This window comes from Centropristis striata, chromosome 1 (assembly GCF_030273125.1).
Source record: "Centropristis striata isolate RG_2023a ecotype Rhode Island chromosome 1, C.striata_1.0, whole genome shotgun sequence".
NCBI classification, from domain to species: Eukaryota; Metazoa; Chordata; class Actinopteri; order Perciformes; family Serranidae; genus Centropristis; species Centropristis striata.
Window position 1 is genome coordinate 16933707 of NC_081517.1, and position 22061 is coordinate 16955767.

The 22061-nt window shown below is 39.6% G+C and overlaps 7 non-coding genes across 7 annotated transcripts; all 7 read left to right on the forward strand.

The window, feature by feature from the left end:
- Nucleotides 1–15640: 15640 nt before the first annotated feature.
- On the forward strand, nt 15641–15712 carry trnac-gca (transfer RNA cysteine (anticodon GCA)). The gene has a single exon. It is a non-coding gene; the product is annotated as a tRNA-Cys (tRNA).
- Nucleotides 15713–16008: 296 nt separating this feature from the next.
- Nucleotides 16009–16080, forward strand: trnac-gca (transfer RNA cysteine (anticodon GCA)). The gene has a single exon. It is a non-coding gene; the product is annotated as a tRNA-Cys (tRNA).
- A 205-nt stretch (nt 16081–16285) lies between these two features.
- trnac-gca (transfer RNA cysteine (anticodon GCA)) lies at nt 16286–16357 on the forward strand. Its single transcript has one exon. It is a non-coding gene; the product is annotated as a tRNA-Cys (tRNA).
- A 315-nt stretch (nt 16358–16672) lies between these two features.
- trnac-gca (transfer RNA cysteine (anticodon GCA)) lies at nt 16673–16744 on the forward strand. The gene has a single exon. It is a non-coding gene; the product is annotated as a tRNA-Cys (tRNA).
- A 1572-nt stretch (nt 16745–18316) lies between these two features.
- trnac-gca (transfer RNA cysteine (anticodon GCA)) lies at nt 18317–18388 on the forward strand. The gene has a single exon. It is a non-coding gene; the product is annotated as a tRNA-Cys (tRNA).
- Nucleotides 18389–21023: 2635 nt separating this feature from the next.
- Nucleotides 21024–21095, forward strand: trnac-gca (transfer RNA cysteine (anticodon GCA)). The gene has a single exon. It is a non-coding gene; the product is annotated as a tRNA-Cys (tRNA).
- Nucleotides 21096–21385: 290 nt separating this feature from the next.
- Nucleotides 21386–21457, forward strand: trnac-gca (transfer RNA cysteine (anticodon GCA)). Its single transcript has one exon. It is a non-coding gene; the product is annotated as a tRNA-Cys (tRNA).
- The last annotated feature ends 604 nt before the right edge of the window (nt 21458–22061 follow it).

The window sequence follows — 22061 nt, forward strand, 5'->3', positions numbered from 1 at the left end:
TGTCCATCTCATGGACAGACCGGACAAAGCATGCATTTTAATACATTGGCATTGTGTAAGACTTATTTTGGCATACTTTTTTATACATTTATTGCATTTAAATGACAGCTTAATCTGTTAACATCAGCATATTTTGATTCATAAAAGTAAAAGAGTAACATTCTTTCCAAAACTAACAAAGATAACTGTGCAAACACAACATCACAAGAGTACAGTGCCTTGTATTTGCATAGCTGGCTGTAGTATAAGCAGAATAATCCTGTAAGAGTTGAAAAAAATATTACACTCTGTGAAAGCGATATTGCTCGACTTCAAAGCATGAATAACCCTTCCATTGTTGGCAGTGATGGAAAAATTATTCAGATCCCTTACTTACTTACTTAAAAGTACTAATACCACACTGTGAAATTACCCCACTAACTTAAAGTATCAAAAGTTAAAGTACTCGAGAATGTATCCACTCAGACTGTTTTATATATTCTAAATATATATATTATAACATTATTTGTATTGATGCTTTAATGTAAGCAGTTTTTTTTAATTTTTTGTAAAGACAGGGCTCATTTATTTACTTAATATAATGTTATAAGATTTAATTTTTAAAAACTCAAATCACTTTAAATTGATCATATATTTTATGTTAAATCTGTAACAATCTGTAAAGTAACTAAAGCTGGCAGCTAAATGTAGGAGTAGAAGTATAAAGTTAAATGAAAATATTCAAGTAAAGTAAAAGTACCTCAAAATTATACTTAAGTACTTGAGTAAATGTACTTAGTTACTGTTCACCACTGATTGTTGGTTACTTCTTGATATTTGATATTGATATACTGGAATATTATAACCTATCCTAGATATTAACCTCATATCACCTAAATATGGCCGTATAGGGAAATTGTAATTTATTAACTTATACTAATTGATTTATGAACATTTTAGGATCCGTGCATGCCCACATGACCATGTGCTTGTGTGTGGAAACTTCAGGTCAGGATGTCTAATAGAGGGCCAAACCCCAAAAGCAGGATCCACCCAGAAAGACTCACGCAAGCCTATCAATGGAGCCATTGATACATGAAAGACCACGATGGATGGAGGGAGTGTGTGAGAGAGTGCGAGTGTCTGAGTGTGTTAGAGTGAGTGTGTGTCTGAGTGTGCGAGGGGACGAGATTTACGAGAACAAATCCGCCAGATGCAGAGTGTGAAGCAAGCTTCAGACACTCATGTTTGCCCGGGTCACGACCTCGGACAGAGTTTGATTTTTCCGTGACCTGAAGACATGAGGCCAATGTTTTCCTGCAGCCAAAACCATTTAACCGTCTTTCTTCTCCTTGACCCCACTTCTGACTTTGATCCTCTATCTACCACCCTTATTCCAGTTACTCAAATGAACAACAAACCCTTAGGTTCTTCATATAGCCACGCCAATGACCAATAGACCAATAGACCAACCACAGTGAAACCCATAGAAACAGTTTGTTGTGTTTCGGCACAGCGTTACACACCTGAGGCTGGCAGCCAAACACTCTAATAAATTAGACTTTTAGTCAATGTTGCAAGAACTTTGGCAGAAGTGTTCACAGTGTCTCAGCACTTTGTGAAACACTCTTATTGTTCATAGTGAACACAAAACAGAGAGAAGGCAGGAAGGCATGCAGCTAGGTATTCTATAAAAGTGACATTTATTATTCTTAATAGTTGTATTTCTTCCAGAAGTGTAAACACACGTCACTTTCGATATGCCAGAAAAGAAAGCCCTGACACATTATTTATTTAACACTTGATTTACTTTAACATAATTTTTAAGACATGGATCAGCTGCTGAATGGATGCATCATTATATATTTATTAGGAATAGACAGTTGTAAATTTGCATGAAAAGTTGGTGACTAATCCCATTGAAGACCATTAACACAAGCTATTTTAACTGCTGCTTCACTTCGCCACACGTTTACAGTAGCTATCAACTCACTCTACGCAATCTTTCCTGCCCTGTCTGTCACCTCTTCATATCTGTCTCATCTGTGTTCCTTCTCAGTTTCTATTTGTCTGCGTTAACTCTTCCACAGTAAACTCTCTACACTCTGTGTGTGCAACCAGCTGTCCATGTTTTGATTTTCGCTTGTTGCTCAATGTTTCAGTGCTACCTGAACTGTGGCTGACACTCCAGTTTCATCCGGCACATACACACAGATAGGGAGGTGAAAATGCTGCCAGAGCTCATAAACATCACATAAAAGAAAAGGCAAAATGATAAATGTCAGCTGAGACTTCACTGTAGGCCTATAAGTCTGAGCCTGTTTTATTATCGCTAAATCTAGAAATAGAATTAATAGCAAGGGCACTCAAGTAACTGGTGTGTATTGTATGTGTGTGTGTGTGTGTGTGTGTGTGTGTGTCCATTGGGCAGGTAATAAGAGGAAGGGAGACACAGAGATACAGAGAGAGAGAGAGAGAGAGGGAGAGAGAGAGGGAGAGAGAGAGAGAGAGAGAGATCATGTTGTTGAGAGAAGTGTTTGTAAACGGATGTTTTCAGCCCAAATTAACTTACTTAACTACAAATTTTCTCTCTTTTTGTGGTGTCTTCGTTCACCATGGAGGCATACAAAAAAAAGGTTTTCTTCAAAAATTCAAGGTGACACAGATAGTGTAATTGATATCAGAAAATGAAAAACGCAAATTTAAAGGAAGAAACTTGACTAATAAAACTGTAATATGGTGGCCAAAATCATTAAGCTTTTTATAGAAGAAAAGGTCAAGACGTGACTTTTTATCATTACCTTTTTCAGGAGACGATGGAACGCGTCTGGTCTGGTCTTCAACCAGCCCAAGAGAGCACATGTCATGCCGCTACTCATCTGTCTACTGGCTCCCGGTTGCAGAACGCATCAAATTCAAAGCCTTGTCTCTTTCCTACAAAATAGTAACTGACACAGCTCCTGCATATGTGAACTCCTTTGTTCAGGTCCACAAACCCTCCCGCCCACTAGGCTCTTCGAGTGAAAGACGTCTGGCTCCTCCACCGCTGAAGGCCTCTGCCTCTCAAACCAGACTCTTCTCCTGTGTAGTGCCCCGGTGGTGGAACGAACTTCCAAACTCCATCCGATCTGCCTTATCAATCTTTAAGAAGAGACTGAAGACCCAACTCTTGATCTGCACAGATGAACTATAGGGGAAAAAAAGTCCGCACTGACCGCTCTCACTGCCTAAAAGCACTTGGGTCCTGTTGGACTCAAACTTAACCCATGGCACTTACTCTTGTGTTGTTTCTTGACTACATCTTTGCTTGTGTTGTACTAACTCTCAAATGTACATTGCTTCAGATAAAAGCGCCTGCTAAGTGATATTGTAGAATTGTAGAATGGAACTCTGAGGTTATTATTAAAAGAAAACATTCAAATTCAATCTAACAGCGATAAATAATTAGCTGGCTATTGATTGAGACATTAAGAGGGCGACAGAAGAGGAACAAAAAGTGTAACAGTGAGGAGAGAAGAAGCAGGTGGGGAGGAAGGGGTTAAGTCTTCATCTGAGGGCTATGGTCCAGATGTGTGTACAGGTAGTGTGTGTGTGTGTGTATGTGTGTGTGTGTGTGTGTGTGTGTGTGTGCTGTTCCTTGAATAGCAAGCGGATATTAGACTACTTTCCCCCCCACCATATCTGTGTTTGTGTGGGGAAAGATAATAGAGTCTCCTCGACATCAAACAGCAGGGACTTTGGCCACCACAACAAACTACACAAACTTTTTTCAAGCCTTTATTCACAACATTAGAGGTAAGATGAAACTTTAATGATCCCTATAAAGGAATTAGGCTGTTGCAACAGCAAACAGAAACAAGCTACATCAAAGTGCATTAGGATATTACACTGTATACTGTATTATACTGTAAGACCACAGCAGGGAAGGTAATTTCATCATATATCAGTTGCAACATTATAACAGATTAAGGAACAGGCCTCATCCCCTTTCTTTCTTTCTTTCTTTCGTAATCCCTCTTTCTATCGCTAAGCACACATTTGCCCCATTCAAGTGATATTGCAGATGTTTATTACATAGATGAGTTAAATTATATAATAAACCACAAAGATGCTTTATATATTGTCACTTTTTTAAACCACAATTTTGCATAGGAGAGGAGGCTTTTCATTTCTCTAACATGGTGTACAATGGCATCACTTCATAACTGATTTGGCGCCACCCTTCGGTTTGTGGACTCTAGGTTTGATGAACTAATTTCGGCATTTAAGCTGTTACTATCTTTTTGCAACAAGCGCTTGTGCAGAAATATTTGGATACATTTTTAAAACAGAATGATGCTATGTATAAGCCAATGCTAGTGCTAGCTTGGTTAGCAAGGGGCAAAAGCTATTGAAATTGAACAACCGATTCCTTAGAGGGTCTTATATTCCAACTGAACACTAAACAAAACATTTTAAAGTAACAAAAATGTGACGGTTAACCTAAATTAACTGAAAATACGAGGTGTAGCGTCAGAATTTGAAGATAAAAACACATAGTGTGCCGTGGTAACAACTTGTTAAGGTAGCCCCGCCCTAAAGCATACACTGCTTTATTGTCTATTTTACTCTAAATGGGACAATAATTGACAAGATGAACATCATGCTGTAATGAAGAAGACTTGAAACTAATGATCGAGACCATAAAGTCATTAGGAGAATGTTCACTGATGTAATAAATCAAATATCGTATTTTTCCGATTGACTCTCATTCAAACATACTTCTTTTTGCAGCCAGTAGAGTCTCCCCCTGCTGGCTATAAGACAGAATACAAGTTTAAGGGGCACTTCTGCATTGGCTGCACTTTTCAGGCCTGGAGGCTGCTGCTTGGTTTTACTCCACAAGCATTTGGTGCATTGATGAATATGGGGTGGACACTGTCATAAACACTTGTAGCAAGTAGTTGCCCAACTTTTATATGCAGTAACTATTTCACTGGCCGGCCTCCGTTGGGTACTTTTACCCTTTCCGGTCACATCCGCAATGTCATACCTTCTGGCGTTTTGTAGGCATTTAAAATAAGATCACCACCACTAATGTAGGAAGAACTGATCTATACATATTTAACAAGAAAGTTAAACACGAGTGAAAGTAATAAGAACACTTGGCTGACACTTGGGCGAAGATCTTAAAAAATGTGTCTGTATTTTCACTGTACTGTACTTTATTGTGAAGAATGGAAGTGAAGTTCGGGTGTGTTGAAAACTATGGTTGATAACGTTGATATTTATTTGGCTTACCCAGAAACATCCAATTTCCACTGAAAAAAACAGCAGCGTCCATTGTTTAACAGCGAGGAGATAGAAGTGACCGATTCGTGACAAAGATAGCACTAGGCTAATTCACCGGCGTTAGCGTCCTTTTGACGACTCTGGTAAACCTGAGGCTAACATACACGGTTAAAGCTATATACGGTTTGAAAGATAAGAAGTTAGACCCTAGTTTCACACCACTTAAATAAGTGGAAACATAGCATGATCATTAAATATTAGTAGTTAATGTGAAATTTTGGTAAGCCAAAAGTCAGCTGAATTGGGATACAGTGACGCTAAAATTCAACTTCAGTAGACAGCGTGTGAGTGCAGACAGGTTTGAAAATGGCAAGATCCTTCTTAGATTCAAGTCGAACAGCTCACCGATGGCGGGAGAAATGGGACTTTTCCAAGAAGTGTGGGATTAGTTATTCTGTGCTGGGTGACCGTGGGAATAAACTGTGAGATAGACGCATGGATGGTGTAATGTAGGGTGACCATATTTTGATTTCCAAAAAAGAGGACAATCGGCACGGCCTCGAGACACAAATTCAGACAGGCTTCTCGGAGGTTGATGAACATGCTTTATTATGCTTCAATGGTGCAAAATTAACTTCTGTAATAAAATAAAATGAAATCTGTAAAAACTTGTAACAAAATAATAGCTCTCGTAGACTCTTTTCAAATAAATTAATAAATAATATGAAATAATGTTCTAAATATGAACTCTTCTGTTAGAAAATCTAGCTTCAACAATATATCTCTTAATAACTGCAATAAGATAAATAATAGAAGAGTCTCACAAAGATACTAACTTAACAAACAAAAAGGATCTATACTTTTCATCTTTAGTTGTCTTTGAGCTTTGAGCTTTGAGATCTCCAGCATCTTTATTAGACACTGAGACATATGTGCCAGCATTGCACACGGTGCACTCCGCCTTCCACCTGTGACGGTACGTCGGAAAATGTTTTTGCAGTTCATCTTCGGCATTTCCCGTGCAATGCTGCTCCGCTGTTCGATCTGCCCTCTGTCTGCTCTGCTCTCTGTGTGTGTGCGCGGCGTTGACCCGCCCATAAGGCAGCTTCTTGGTAATTACGTCTCGCAAAATTGTGTGCAAAGCGCTGGTCAATTTACGTGCACGTGTACTGGTCCTATGAAAAACAGTGAACACCGGACATTTTCGTGAATTCATAAAACCCGGCCGGACGCCCCGGACAGGACGTAAAAAGTGGACATGTCCGGGCAAAAGAGGACGATTGGTCACCCTAGTGTAATGTAAGTAAGGGTCAGGGATTAGGTAGCAGAGTGAGGGATTTCTCAACGAGAGTAATCTAGACGTGTCGATATTCATCCTCTGAGGGGAAAAAAAAATATTGGGCCAAGGAGATTATCCTGATAGTGATTGCGTAATCTCGGTGTGTGTTCGCGTGTGTGTGTTGTGGCGAGCAGACGGCACAATTAGTCACTCACTCAGTCATGGCCTCGGGCTGCGACTAGACACATACACACACACGTCACGTCAGGCATGCAGCTACAGAGCGGCATGCACACAGGAACACACACCAAAGCATTGATGAAAGAGCCGTGGCGTTACTTTCTCAGCTGAGGTTTATGTGGAACTTGGATTTTCCCCTTTTCTTTCCCTTCCACCTCTCCTTGCTCCCTTTTTGCCTCTTTCCCTTTTTTATGCAATTTTCTCACTTCTCACCTTTCTCCCTCTCCTCTCTCCACCTCTTTCAAACATGTTCCCCAGATCTTTTCACTGCCGCTTCCTTACTTTCTCCTCCTTGCTTTCATCCATCCCTCCATCATTTCATCACTTCCACTTTTCCTCCTTCATCCTTTGCCCTGTCGCTACCTTCTTTTATGCTCCTTTCCTTTCCTTTCCTTTCCTTTCCTTTGCACGCTGTCCTCCCAACATCCTTCATTTTAATGACTTGCTTCTTCTTTCTTTGCCAAGTTCTCCATTTCCTTTTCTTCATCCTTTGCTCAGATTTTTTTTTTTATTTATCAACCCTTTCCTCTCTTCTCCTTTTTCCTACCTACATCTTCTTCCCTCTTTTCCTTTCACAGCCCACCTTCTCCTGGCTCTTTTCCCCATTTTTCTTTCTTTAGTCTATCTCTTTTCAATCTTCGTCCCCCCTCTTTCCGTAATTCTAAAACCAGCCATGCCTCTTAACCTCAACCACTACAATCCAGTTAAGGGAATTATCACATTATCCCGCTAGACTCATGATGTCATTTCTTTTTACCATCTCTTTCCCAGTATTCCTCTCGCCTTCTCCTCCTCCTCCTTGTCTCCTTCTTTCACATGTTCACACACTTCTCAGAGCTTAAGTCTGTGATGTGACGTCAGCGCCTTTGAATTCCTCCTTCACTTCCATTGTCTCAGAGCTGTAAATCCCCCCCCCCCCATCTGTTTTGTTGGAATAGTCTTTTCCATCAACTACAATGGGCAATTAAAGACTAATGTGTGTGTGTGTGTGTGTGTGTGTGATATGAGATGACTCTTTGGGAAAAAAAGGACATTTTGCCTTATCATCCTAAAGAAAATACGATTTAAGATGTGTGTTATGCTTACTTAGAATTGCGGGGGAAATGCCCTAGTGACTTTAAATGCACTAATGATCAAGATTATTTGTATTTTACCTTGCTCATGTTTATACTTTGTATGCTATCATTAAAATAAAATGTTCCCTGTGACGCTCATTGATCATGATCGATCATTGATGAAATTTAATTTAATTTTGAGTTTTTGATGAGGAAATAAAGCAAACCAGCAGCCCTAAATTAGAAAGAAATGCCATATAATAAGTAAAGTGCCATACACCCTGGTCACAAACTCCACAGGGTATCTTTAAGTTTAATTAATTTAAAGCTGGGAACACAGTGAACTTGCTAATAAGCAACATGGTCTCACAGAAATCCGTGAAATAGCCACGGATTTCGCTTAACTCTGACTGTCATTAACTTGCATTGTAGCGAAATCAGTGTCAGTTTCACGGAAATTTGAGCGATTCCGTGGCTATTCCACAGATTTTGAGTTAAGCGAAATCCGTGGCTATTTCACGGATTTCTGTGAGACCAGGTTGCTAATAAGTAGTGTAACAGGGCAAGAAACCAACTTTCTCGTTGCTAAACAACAACAAAGGTTGCAACAAAAGTACTTTGTTAAGGTTAAGGAAAAGAAGTTTTGACATTGTAACCAAGTCGCAACCACCGAAATTGAAGAAGTGCCAAAAGGTGCTGTTACTCGTTTGACCACTTGAGGCTGGCTCCAAAAGCGAGTTAATTGTCATAGATTCCCATATTAAAATGGCCAACTTTAGAGCAGAAATAAACATGTTTACAGCCAGGTTAAAAAAGTTTGTCTGTACAGCTACCTTCCCCCTTAATGGAAACTGAATGGGTGTGGATTTTTTTTTATAACACACCCATTTAGATTATATTAATTCCATGCATAATTAAGGGTGTGGTTGCTTTGGGTGACCAATGGCTGCTCTCAAGCAGCTGCATTCAGCTCTCCTCAGCTCACCTATGCTCAAAATTCAAGGTGATGACCTCATCCACGGGAGCCATCCACTTTGAGCAGAAACCTAAAGTGACATCATGGATACTATGCAGTCTATGGTTGTTACATAGCCTGACATCACAAAACATATCGATGTCACATAATGTAACAAAAACTATAGTTAAGTTAAAATAACTCAAGGTTGACTTTCTGCTGGAAATGGGACCTAAACACCAGCCTCCTCGGTCAAACTCCTGTGTTTACTTGACCCATCCGGCACTTGATCATTAAAGTACACGCCAAACAACAAATGTAAATATGTGTTGTAATAAGATGTCCTTGCTGGTTGGAAGCAACAACCAGCTCAGTCAAATTCACCAAAATGAGAAAATTAAGACAAAAATCACCTAAAAACAACCGCCGAAGTTTACCGACTGATTACCAGGTTCTACTTTGAGCTAAACACACCAGATCCCTCTTACTGGACGAACTGGTGCAGATACAGTATGTGTTACTTAATTTGTGTGTCTGCTAATCTGTACACACGCTCCACAGCTGCTCCATTGATCTCAATGGGATTGAAGATCAGGATTGCCATTATTATTGGATTTAGAAGATTAGCACACACCTGCATGGCAGGACATTAGAGAGCTCTGCGGATGGTGTTTCTGTGTGTGTGTGTGTGTGTGTGTGTGGGTGTGTGTGTGTTTGTGTGTGTGTTTATGTGTATTACACACTAAACCATCTTGAAAGGAAGAGAGATGAAAGAAAATTTGGCCATTTGAGCTGCTTCAACATTCAGCTTCCTGCTATTACTCTCTGCCATTGATCAATTCCTGCAGAGGGACAAAGGGGCAGAAAAAGAGGCCAGTGTTACTTTTATTCATCTACCTCTGATTTTGTTGATAGAGTTGTCTGGAGAGAGAGAGAGAGAGAGAGAGAGAGAGAGACAGAGAGAGAGAGAAAGAGAGAGAGAGAGAGAGAGAAGACAGGTCTGTGGCCGTTTGGTGTGTTGACGATGTTCAGAGGAAGTCGTCTCGTGTAAACAGGAAGCAGTGAGGACAGTGGATGTGACAGCGACGGGGGCAGTGGAAGTCAATCCAACATCCACTTCAAACACACACAAACACTCACAACACATCCAGACAGAAAACACAATACAGATAATTTAAATGTGTGACACTTTTTGTGTGAAGTAATAAAATAGTAAAATAATACAGCTTTTGTTCATCATTTCCCAATTTTCAAATGAGGAAAGTAAGCACTAATTCCTACTGTGTTCATGTGCAGCAAGGCCTCTTCCTTTAACATTTGTAAAAGCTTATATCGAAGCAAATCAATCATTACATTATATACGCTTTTCATCTCAAATATAAGCACTGAATTTCAAAAACAGAATTTGTGGGTTCTTATGAATGCTTGTACACCCCTGTGTTCTGTGTTCAAAGAGCATTTTCCCCATAGACCACAATAGTAAAAGAAATGTATGTAAAACTATTAACAGCAAAGAAGTCCAGTTATAACTTTTTATTTTATAAATGTTTATTCCATGGAGGCTTTATATTTGAAAAAACCTGAGCCGAGTGAAGTGATTTAAAAATTGGTGACATCATCACAATGTAACATCTATGGGCTGAGCTGGAACTTGCAGGTGTGACCAGCGGGAGAAACACTACTGTGAATATTCAGTTGGCCACATAATGTAAAAGCAGACCCAGAAGCCAAGAAAACTTTTTCTGCATATGTGCCAGGTGAGCAGCTCTCATTGGACTGAGTAGGCACCATCTTTGGCTCTGGTATCCAGTTCTTATAATACATATATAAAACGTCATGTCAATTTGGTTTCTCAACACCCAATATTATAAGACAAACACGCAAATTACTACCTCAACAACCGAATTCAGGACAATATTTGTCTCGAGATTGCCCAGCTGCTGGGATATGCAGAAGATGCTAATGTAACTGATGTTAATTACACAATACATAAACTATACAGACCCCAATTTGATGCTAATTTGACGCTCAGCTGTATTAGTATCAAGTGCATTGCCATCTTTATTGCATCCCAGCAGGCAGTCTCAATCCATATACTACTATACTGTAGCCTCTGTCTGCATTGTTTATTGTTGTGTGAAGTTGAACATAAAACACAGCAACGCAGGTAATTTGTAGTTCACCCGGTGTGCAAAGTTATCATGCACAAAAATTTGCATGCAGATTTTCCATAGTCCTGTGCCATACTTATCCACCGCATCAATGAGAAACAGATTATATAAGATAACAAACAAAACAACAAATTCATTGTGCAGCAAGCAGCAGTGGCATTAGCGGCAGTAGCAGGACATAAATGCTCATATACAGTCACAGAAATACAGTACATAGACATGCATGCACACACAGAGACACACCGTACTGCTGAATTGACATTTATAAGGTGTATATTGTTTCTGGCACCAGTACACACACATGAAGCAGCACGCACCAGAAGGTATTAATATCAAAGAAGGAAGGGAGCAGGGAGGAGGAGGGGGAGAAAGCAGGAAGTCCCCTAAATCAGATAGTGTTTGTGGAGAAAGAGTGGAAACCCAATGCCCCTATTACCTTATCATATACTGTAGAAACTGGTTAGGTTGTCACCGAGAGTCTGTGCGTGCGCTGCCTGGTTAGACTTTAAGTGAAGGTGCATTCCAGAAATAGTTTTCCCTCGCAGTCATTTTCTCCTTCAGTCTCTCTCTCTTTCTGTCATTCTCTCTCTTTCCTTTTTCCTTCCTCCATCCCTCTGTCTTACATCTTTTATTAACCCCCTTTACCTCACCTGCCTTCCAGTTCTGACCCATTTTTTATTTCCACGTTCTTTCCAGGAATCATAAGACCTCTCTAAGTTTGGGGATTGCATGTTTTCCTGCCACCACAATTAATAAAACATTTTCAAAAACTGATGAAATAATCTCGAAAATGCATTGTAATCAACTCAAGTTCTGAAAATACATGTGCATACAACTATACAAAACATTAATCACTCTGGTGTTCAGAGCAATAGAATGTTATTCATTTTTCTAATGCTTAAAACAAGAAGACTGTGAGTCTACAGTCACCTTCTCAGACCATTCTCAGAGGCACAGCGCTAGCATGACTAAACACCTAAATACGCAATTTTAATAGTTAGTTTGTGATTGTAGATTGCTCAGAAACTCATAAATGAAAAGTAGAATGATAATAATGTTTCATCGTGTGAATTATTGCCTAGCCTTAGTCCAATATCCTACAGGATGGACACAGAGCAGAGCAGTTTTAGCCAGTTAAAGCCAAAGTCAAATTCATTATCCCTGATCAAGTCCCTGAGAGCAAATTTAACCCTTTGAACTCCACCATCACAACGCCATGTACATTGAAGCGTTTCATTTGAAAGATTGTAAAAAATACACGTTTAAACAGAGAAAGAAAATGTAATGTGTCTTCAAATTTTAACTTTCAGAGGTAGTATCACAGGTTACAAAAGTTTATGTTAGAAAAGCTTAAGCTTTAAGCCTTATTGTGATATTTCAGTCAAAATCACTTCATTCTCACTCACATGTCTCATTTAAAACTTAAAATGAAAAAACGCCAAAAATCTAATTCTGAGAAGCCAGGTGACAAATATACAATGAAAAACAGACAGAACTGCAGGCTGTTTACATAGAGCAGAGAGGAGAGGGCAGGAGAGGTTCAATGTTAATAGTTCAATATGTATAGCAAGTGGAGACCCAGTTTTTTCCCCAACATTCATGACACTTGGGCACTTGGAAAAGTTTTTGTATCTATCAATCAAACTTTTTTTTTTTCTAAATGATTTATGTCATTACAACTGTGTCATTCTGCACAAAATACATTATTGAGTTTGATTGTACTGATCCCATAGATACGCAGAATTTCCTACATGTATTTATTATCCTGGGATTTCACCAGGTCAAAACTTGAGATGTGAATGTTTTCACTTTCAAGTCTCAAAGCAAGTCATTAGCGAGTCAGACCTCAGCTGAGTCAAGTCTCTTAAGAAGACATGACTCAGACTCAGAAGTCTTAAACCTGCAGCTTTTGGATGCACACCATCCAGATTATTCAGTGTATGAAAAGCACTGCATGTTTGGAAGACTTTACTTTCGATGCTTTTCAGTATTCACCTGTTGTCTGAGTCTGAACTACATTCAAAATGGTAACACACTGACCCCGACTATACAGGGTCATGCACACACTTACACACAGACCCAGTATACTGTACGTACTCTGTGTGTCAATGGATGAGTTTGTCCTGAGAGGTTAGTATTCCTTCTCTGCTGACGCATTTCCTCTGCTCCACGTCCGTACAGACTTTTCTTAGCATCTCTGTAAAAACCACAACTGTGCAAATTTACACAGAAAAAACCACCAAAACTTCCCCAGATGGCAAGTTTGGGGAAGTGGCTTTCCTTCAAGCATGTGTGATATGTGTGTTTGCGTCTGGTGGACGTGCTTTTCAAGCCCTGGTTGTGTGTGTGTTTGTGTGTGTGTGTGTGTTCATCTTTCACACCAGCTTGTGCTTTTTCTGTAATACTTATGACGCTTTGTTCCAAAATTAAGAACTTGGTCCTTTTTTGTCTGTTTGCCCTCGTGTCGGGAAAATAACCCCCCTGGCTGGAAAGTGCTGTGGTCGTGCCTCACTGAAAGTCGTTCATCTCGAAAGGTTAACTGCTGGAGTCGGAGACATGGGAAACACAGGTGCAGGAAAGTTTTGAGTTATTTCAGATCTCTGAGCGTGCAGTCTTTTTCATTTCAAACTGTGTTTCTGTGAAGGATAGGGAGGGGAAAGAAGCTTAACTGCAGCAATTTCAGATGGATGTACAGTGTCTTCTTCAAGACAGTTTAGCTGTAAATGTCTACTACAGAGATGTGTGACATTTCAGTTGCACAACAATCTGTCAGACCACAACTGTGTCACCTTATCCTGACCCTGATTCTTTCTATGCTACGTGTCTGGTATGATGCTTTACAGGATATCAATGTGTGGCCTAAGTTCCTATATGCATCTTTGCAAAAACACATCATTGTTCCGTGATCATGATCTGCAAGTACATTTAATTTATGAAATTAACTTAAATAAAAGGCGAAGATAGTGCAGCTGGCAAATATTAAAAGAGGGATTTGTTGTTGCCTTGTGTGTCCTCCAACTCCCAACTTAGTGTAAAGAAAGTCCAGGGCAGAAAATTCAAACTTTCCCCCTGAGGTGATCGGAGTGGTGGGGGGCCTGGGTGAAGGAGGTGCTTCCCCGTTTCAAGGCCATCATTTGTTTTTACAACGGAAAATCCTGTCAAAGCTTCACCGTGCTAATTTGCAGACAGGATAAACCAACATTGCTCCACACTCCAATGAAAGTCTCAATCAATACTCCCCCCCCCCCCCCCCCCCCCCCCCCCGATTACCACACTTAATAGGTTATTTGAAAGATGTTGGAGAAAGACAGTGATCCTCATTCACACTTGACAACTCAACTTCTCTTGATATAAGCTTTCGGCAACACAGTGAACATGTTATGAAAGTGCATGAAGGGCTTGTTTGATATCTGACACCAAGACCTTATAGGAGAACGATGGAAAGCGCTTGGTGGCCCGGTTGTGAAGGGATCACAGGGCCACGAACAAGGGGAGGATTGAGTGGGGGAAGAAAAGGAGGAGGGGAAGAAGAAAAAAGGGAGTGAGGAAGAGGAGGAGGAGTGTGCGAGGCTTACAACCCCAAAGGGCAACCACATGATGCTTCAGAAGACTTGGAGGAAGAAGAAATAGATTTTTTTTTTTTTTTTTTGAAAAGTAGAGGAAGGAGACCCTCCTTCTGCAATACAACGGGAAATTCCCACAAATTCAACGAACCACACCTCAGATCAAAGTGTGTGTGTGTGTGTGTGTGCGTGTGTGTGTGTGTGTGTGTGTGTGTGTGTGTGTGTGTGTGTTTGGAGACAGTGCTCCACCTGTGAGCAGAGCCACCCGCACCTTGAGAAGTGAAGAAGAAGACGAGCTCAAAGGGTGAGAAGGAATGCAGGCATTAAAAACTGCTCGGAAATATGACGCTGTCATGTTGCAGCATAACCAAGCACACCCAGACGCAGTTTGTTTTCATGGTAATAACACACATGCTCACATACTGTATACACCTGTTACAGCAGACTGTAATTCACTGCTGGAACATTTCTGTGGCCGTGCAGTGACAGTAATTTAAACAGTTTTATTGAGCTGTTTCCTAAATGGAGCTGCATCCAAAACTAAAGTTGTGTAACTGGTTCATCATGTCATATTACAGTATCAACATAAAAGACAAAAATAAAATGTATAAGGGTATTTTAAAACCCTTTTTAACTGCTGAGATGCTCCTGCATTGCATCCTCATTTTGATATTCCGGTTACGTAAGATAGAAATTAAGTTGTAGTTACTTGTAATGTTCTTTTTTGTGCTTAAAAGTTGTAAGGTTTTACATTTTAAGATATTGGGATCCATTCGAATGTTCCAGTTTTAAGTGAAAGCGCTCAAGTGATCCATTAAGAGCCTTATTAGGCAAGTTACTCTATTAAATAAAATATACAGGTGAAGGTCAAGTGATTAGTGCCTCTATTCCCTGCATATCCATCTGCACAACCTGCAGACTAAAACACTGTAGATACTGCAAAGTGATAACTTTGATTTTTTTTAAAAAAAGTCAATGCAGTCAAAGCCCGTCAAGCTAGCTGGCTTCCTGAGCTTGCTAGCTCAACACACCTGTTGAAAGTTGAAATCACCACAAATTTAGAACACTTTGTGACGTACCTCATGTTGTCATTACTGATCAATGCGCATATTCTCTACCTAGTATATGGGGGTATAGCTCAGTGGTAGAGCATTTGACTGCAGATCAAGAGGTCCTCAGTTCAAATCTGGGTGCCCCTTACATTATCAGTGTGGATTCACATTTAATTCAAGCTCTGATGAGAAGATGTAGCCAGCATTTCAAGAAAACATTCCAGAATATTCTGAGCCTATAAATAGAGATCAACGAAGGCACCATTACAATAAGTAGTACCATTATTGGTCTATAGTGATTGCGAGTGTTTGATACACCAATGTATGATTGCTGGTAGAGGATCACTTTAACTTATTGCACAGGTTTGTTGAGTGGTTCTTTATTATTACTATTAATAATCAATAGATGCTGATCAATAATATTATTTCCTTCTTAAGTATATGGGGGTATAGCTCAGTGGTAGAGCATTTGACTGCAGATCAAGAGGTCCCCAGTTCAATTCTGGGTGCCCCCTGCATACTTATAATAAGTTGTTCTGAGTTTGCCAGTAAAAAGACACTTAGAGCAAGTTTTTAGTTTTTTTGTTTGATACTTCAACTTATTACTGGTAGCGGATCACTTTAACTAGTTGCACAGGGTTTTTGAGTGTTTCTCTCTCAGCAGAACTATTATCCACCAATAGATGGTGACCAATAATGATATTTTCCTCCTAAGTATATGGGGGTATAGCTCAGTGGTAGAGCATTTGTCTGCAGATCAAGAGGTCCCCAGTTCAACTCTAGGTGCCCCCTAACACTGATGTTAGGAGTAAAGTAAAAATAATTGTCTTTGATTCCAACCTGCAAACACTGTGCTTCTAGCACTCAGAGTTTGCAAGTACAAAGGCACTTAGAGCAATGTGAGAATGATTAGAGGTTTTTTCCCCTGAAAGTCACAGCAGACTTGCTCCATCAAATAGATCTTATTTTCAAACATACAGGAGGTGAGTTTTTGACACTGAAAAAAGACAAGAAATCTTATTAGGGGAAAGACCTGGATTACAATAATGTAGGAATTGCCTCGAGAATGTTTTGCAGATCAGTGAGCATATTTGAGAACCAGTATATGGGGGTATAGCTCAGTGGTAGAGCATTTGACTGCAGATCAAGAGGTCCCCAGTTCAACTCTGGGTGCCCCCTACATTATCAGTGTGGATTTAAATTCAGGTCAAGCTTTGTGCCCCCTACACTGTTGTTGGGAGTAAGTTAACTGTTCGTAGAAATTCTTATCTTTGATTCTAACCTGCTTAAAATGAGTTGCTCAGAGTTTGCAAGTACGAAGACATATATAGCAATGCAAGAATGCTCTTTATCACACTGTGTAAAACTGCCCTGCATTGTATTTTTGCATCACATTGCCTCTCATTCCTCTGCACTGCATTCAATCTTATAGCATGTTGTACTGCATCACATCATGCTTTATTGTATCCCCTTGTAAAATAAGTTTAAAGCTCAATCTCAAATTCCTGCATCTTTTTCTCTTGTTCTTTAACCTTCTAAAACAACAGTAAGCCCCCTTCACCTCATTAACACGACTCATGAGCATTAACACCAGACTGTCACTCCCACACGCTGTAGGCACTTTAACACAGCACAGCACAGTACAGAGCGTCAGAGTTGCATGTTTTCACTGCAGTTCTTTGTGCATTAAACTCTGCAGTTGTCTCTCTGTAATTCTTATAGTTTAGGTATCAGTTGAGCTTATGACAGAAGCTTCTGGCGCTGTGGCTGTTCTGTTACACTCACTTGTTATTGGTGTTTAATGTGTCTTCTTGTGTGTGCATGTGTTTGCATATGTGGGTGGCTACCCTCCTAATGTGTGTCAGGCCTTTTTCCTCTTTCATGTCAGATGTTATGTGACACTAAAGGAGGTCAAAAGTCAAACGTCTCTCCGGCTCACACACAGCCAGAGTCAACCTCCCTTATTTTCTCCTCCAACAGTCATGAGCATGAACATCATACAGATGCATTATGTGGTGGAAGAGTGTTTTAACAGTAGTCGGGTGACTGATTCTGTGTTTTGATGTTTGTGGCTGGCTAAATGATCAGTGAAAAAGCTAGGACTGGTGCTTGCTGATCTACAGGTGTAACAATTTGGCTTATGAGAGGGGGTATAGCTCAGTGGGAGACCATTTGACTGCAGATCAAGATGTCCCCTGTTCAACTCTGGGTGCTCCCTACTCTGTGAGTAATCTGGTAGCTATTGATAAAAAAGATTATTACCTGCAAGCGTTGGGCCTATAATAAGTTCTTCAGAGTTTGCATGGGTGAACTGAACATGCAAGAACATGGTCCGTGCAAGTATACAGACACTTAGAACTATGCAAAAAGTGTTTCACCTAAAAATCACAGGAGAAGTGCTGTATTGAAGATGAAAATACAAACTTCTGATATTGTCTGTCCAAGCATACAAATGGTGTGTTTTATAAAGATGAAAAAGACCTGGATTTTAAAAAGACAAGAAGTAACCAGCATTTCAAACAAACATCTCAGAACATGCTGAGCCTATAAATAGAGAACAACAAAGGCACCATTACAGTAAGTAGTACCATCATTGGTCTATAGTGATAGCAAGTGTTTGATACGCCAATGTATGATTGCTGGTAGCAGATCACTTTAACTTATTGCACAGGTTTGTTGAGTGGTTCTTTATTATTACTATTAATAATCAATAGATGATGATCAATAATATTATTTCCCTCTTAAGTATATGGGGGTATAGCTCAGTGGTAGAGCATTTGACTGCAGATCAAGAGGTCCCCAGTTCAATTCTGGGTGCCCCCTACATTATCAGTGTGGATTCACATTTAGTTCAAGCACTTGGCTTATAATAAGTTGTTCTGAGTTTGCCAGTTAAAAGACACTTAAAGCAATTCAAGAATAATTGGAGTTTTTTTTTTTAACTGAAAGTCACAGCAGACATCTTCCATCAAAGACAGATCAATCTTCTTTTCAAGCATACAGGAAGTGAGTTTTTGACACTGAAAAAAGACAACAAAGACCACTGTCAAAAAGACGTGTCCATGTTATAAGCATTCGTATTTGTAATGATAAACATTTGTGTGTAAATAAAAAAGTTGTACCCAAAATGCTGCTGTCACACACATGAGTCTGATAAATTATTAGGGTTAGGATTGTTTTTATGTGAGTATGAATCTAAAAGCTGTGAGTGCAAAGTCTTGTGAATACAACTCTAATTTCTACAACTACGAGTCTTCACTGTGAACACGAATTCAAGTTTGTGGGTACGAGTCGAAAAACTGTTGAAATGACGTCACAGGCAGGTCACAGGCAGGTCACAGGAGAAAGCAATCGAACCCCGAAAAATGCGCCGAAGGATGGCTGACAACATGGACACCGTCGGGGAAGCATCATCATCATCATCATCACAGGTAAAGTAAATAACACATCCAACATTTATTTATTTTTATTTAGTTGTTTATTTCATGAAATTGTACTGTTTTAAATAATATGAAGTTTATGGACGTTAAGACATTCTGCTTTAGCTTACAAGCTAACGACCGGAGAATCAAACGAGGGAACGCACCTACGCCGCTCCGCTGCTGTAAAAGTGGAGAAATTCGCCTCAATATCGCAAACAAACGCAGGGAGAGGACAACAATGAATGTTTCTTGATTTACAATGTATTGTAAATAGTCCAAATTCAAGTGTGGTTGATTCAACACATCTGTAATCCTTGATTTCAGACGTTCCAATAACCGAGCAGCTACTGGTCCCTGTAAACAACAAGTTTGATGCATTAGGCTAAATGCCACTGTTAACATAGTCATTTACCAACATACAGTACTCTATCCCACATAGGCTGGACAGACATAAAAAATAATTTTGTATTTTTAGCAAAATAATATATGCCAATCATTAGCATGCAAGTTAATACAACAAATATCAATTATTAAATTATTAATTAATATTACTAGTCTGGACCCATGCAAACCACACTTGTGTGTCTGATCTCAGATATACACGTATATAATAAATAAATTCTGGATTGATAGTAAACTGCTGTCAGGACTCTGACTAATTCTATTGTTTTAAGATTTTAAAATCTTACTGCTGGTCTACAAAGCTCTGAATGGTCTCGGACCAAATTACATGCTTGATCTGCTCCCTCTCTACGAAGCATCCAGACCCCTTAGGTCATCTGGAACTGGCTTGTTGCATGTCCCAAAAACAAGAACTAAGCGGGGTGAGGCAGCTTTCAGTTATTATGCTCCTCACCTGTGGAACAAACTACCTGTAGATCTGAGGTCTGCCCTAACGGTCAGCTCCTTTAAATCAGGACTAAAAACACTATTGTTTACTGAAGCGTACTCTTAACTTTAACACTTATCTGCTCTACTCTACTGCCCTTACTTTTTAACTACACAATGTTTGACTTGTGCTTTTTATTATTTTATCTCTTTTTTTTATCCTGCTGTATCTTCCCTGTTTTAATTGACTGTTTTTATTGTTTTCAATTGTGTCTTGCTGTTTTTAATGTGTATGTAAAGCACTTTGAATTACCTTGTGTTGAATTGTGCTATACAAATAAACTTGCCTTGCCTTGCCTTGCCTATTGTTTGGTTACACAAGCAGTAACTGACATGTGGTTAGCTTGTAAGCTAAAGCAGGATGTCTTAACGTCCATAAACTTCATATTATTTAAAACAGTACAATTTCATGAAATAAACAACTAAATAAAAATAAATAAATGTTGGATGTGTTATTTACTTTACCTGTGATGATGATGATGATGATGCTTCCCCGACGGTGTCCATGTTGTCAGCCATCCTTCGGCACATTTTTCGGGGTTCGATTGCTTTCTCCTGTGACCTGCCTGTGACCTGCCTGTGTCGTCATTTCAACAGTTTTTCGACTCGTACCCACAAACTTGAGTTCGTGTTCACAGTGAAGACTCGTAGTTGTAGAAATTAGAGTTGTATTCACAAGACTTTGCACTCACAGCTTTTAGATTCATACTCACATAAAAACAATCCTAACCCTAATAATTTATCAGACTCATGTGTGTGACAGCAGCATTTTGGGTACAACTTTTTTATTTACACACAAATGTTTATCATTACAAATACGAATGCTTATAACATGGACACGTCTTTTTGACAGCGGTCTTACTCCATATGGGTGCCCCCTACATTAGCAGTGCAAAATCACATTTAGGTCAAGCTCCAACAAGAAGTAACCAACATTTCAAGTGAACATTTCAACTCTATAGTGATTGCTAGTGTTTGATACTACAATGGATGATTGCTGTTAGTGGATAACTTTAACTTGATGCACAATGATGTTGAATCTTTCTTTCTTTCTTTCTTTCTTTCTTTCTTTCTTTCTTTCTTTCTCAGCAGAACTATTAATAATCAATAAATGGTGATCAATAACAGTATTAACCTCCTAAATATATGGGGGTATAGCTCAGTGGTAGAGCATTTGACTGCAGATCAAGAGGTCCCCAGTTCAACTCTGGGTGCTCCCTACACTCATGTTGGGAGTAAGGGTTAATCTTTAGGGTTGGGGTTGTCTTTGATTCCAACCTGCAATGAAGACACTTAGAGCAATGTTAGAATGATTGGAGTTTCACCTAAAAGTCACAGCAGACATGCTCCATCAAAGACAGATAGATCTTCTTTCAAGCATACAGGAGGTGAATTTTTGACACTGAAAAAAGACAAGAAATCTTATTAGGAGAAAAGGCCTGAATTTACATGTAGTAGTTTCCTCAAGAATGCTTTGCAGACCAATTAGCATAATGCCTAACCAGTATGTGAGGGTATAGCTCAGTGGTAGAGCATTTGACTGCAGATCAAGAGGTCCCCAGTTCAAATCTGGGTACCCCCTACACACCAACACTGCCAGTAGTCTGTGACCAGCCAGAGTCAGAACATACTGCAGAAAAATCATTGCAGAAGCAAAAATGAGCATTTTAGTCTCAAAGTAGAGATGGGCTTGTCCGGCTATTTAAACATCAATTTCTGTCGGTCTACATACGTCATCTGGTATAACTGATACGATTGGCTAAGAGCTACGTACAGATGCTTATGATAGACATTCGTAGCGGCCAATAAATGGATCTGGAGGATCGTAAACCATGCCTCCTCTAGAGAGAAATGAATTACTGGTGTCCAGACTAATCTCATTTGTGATTAGTCTGGCGTTAGCCAGGCTAGGTGGCCCCTACACTGATGTTGGGAGTAGGCTGGTAACTAATTGTAAAAAAAAAAAATGGTACCTTTGATTCCTACCTGCAAGGAGTGTTTCACCTGAAAATCACAGCAGACTGTCTCTGTCAAAGATAGGTTGATCTTATTTTCAAGCACAGGAGGTTTGAAAGTGTTTGACACTGAAAAAGACTGAAAAAGGTATTTGGGGAAATACCTACATTTTATAGTATAGTGGTTGCCTAAAGAAGGCTTTATTGATCGATAAACATATTTTCTTAAAT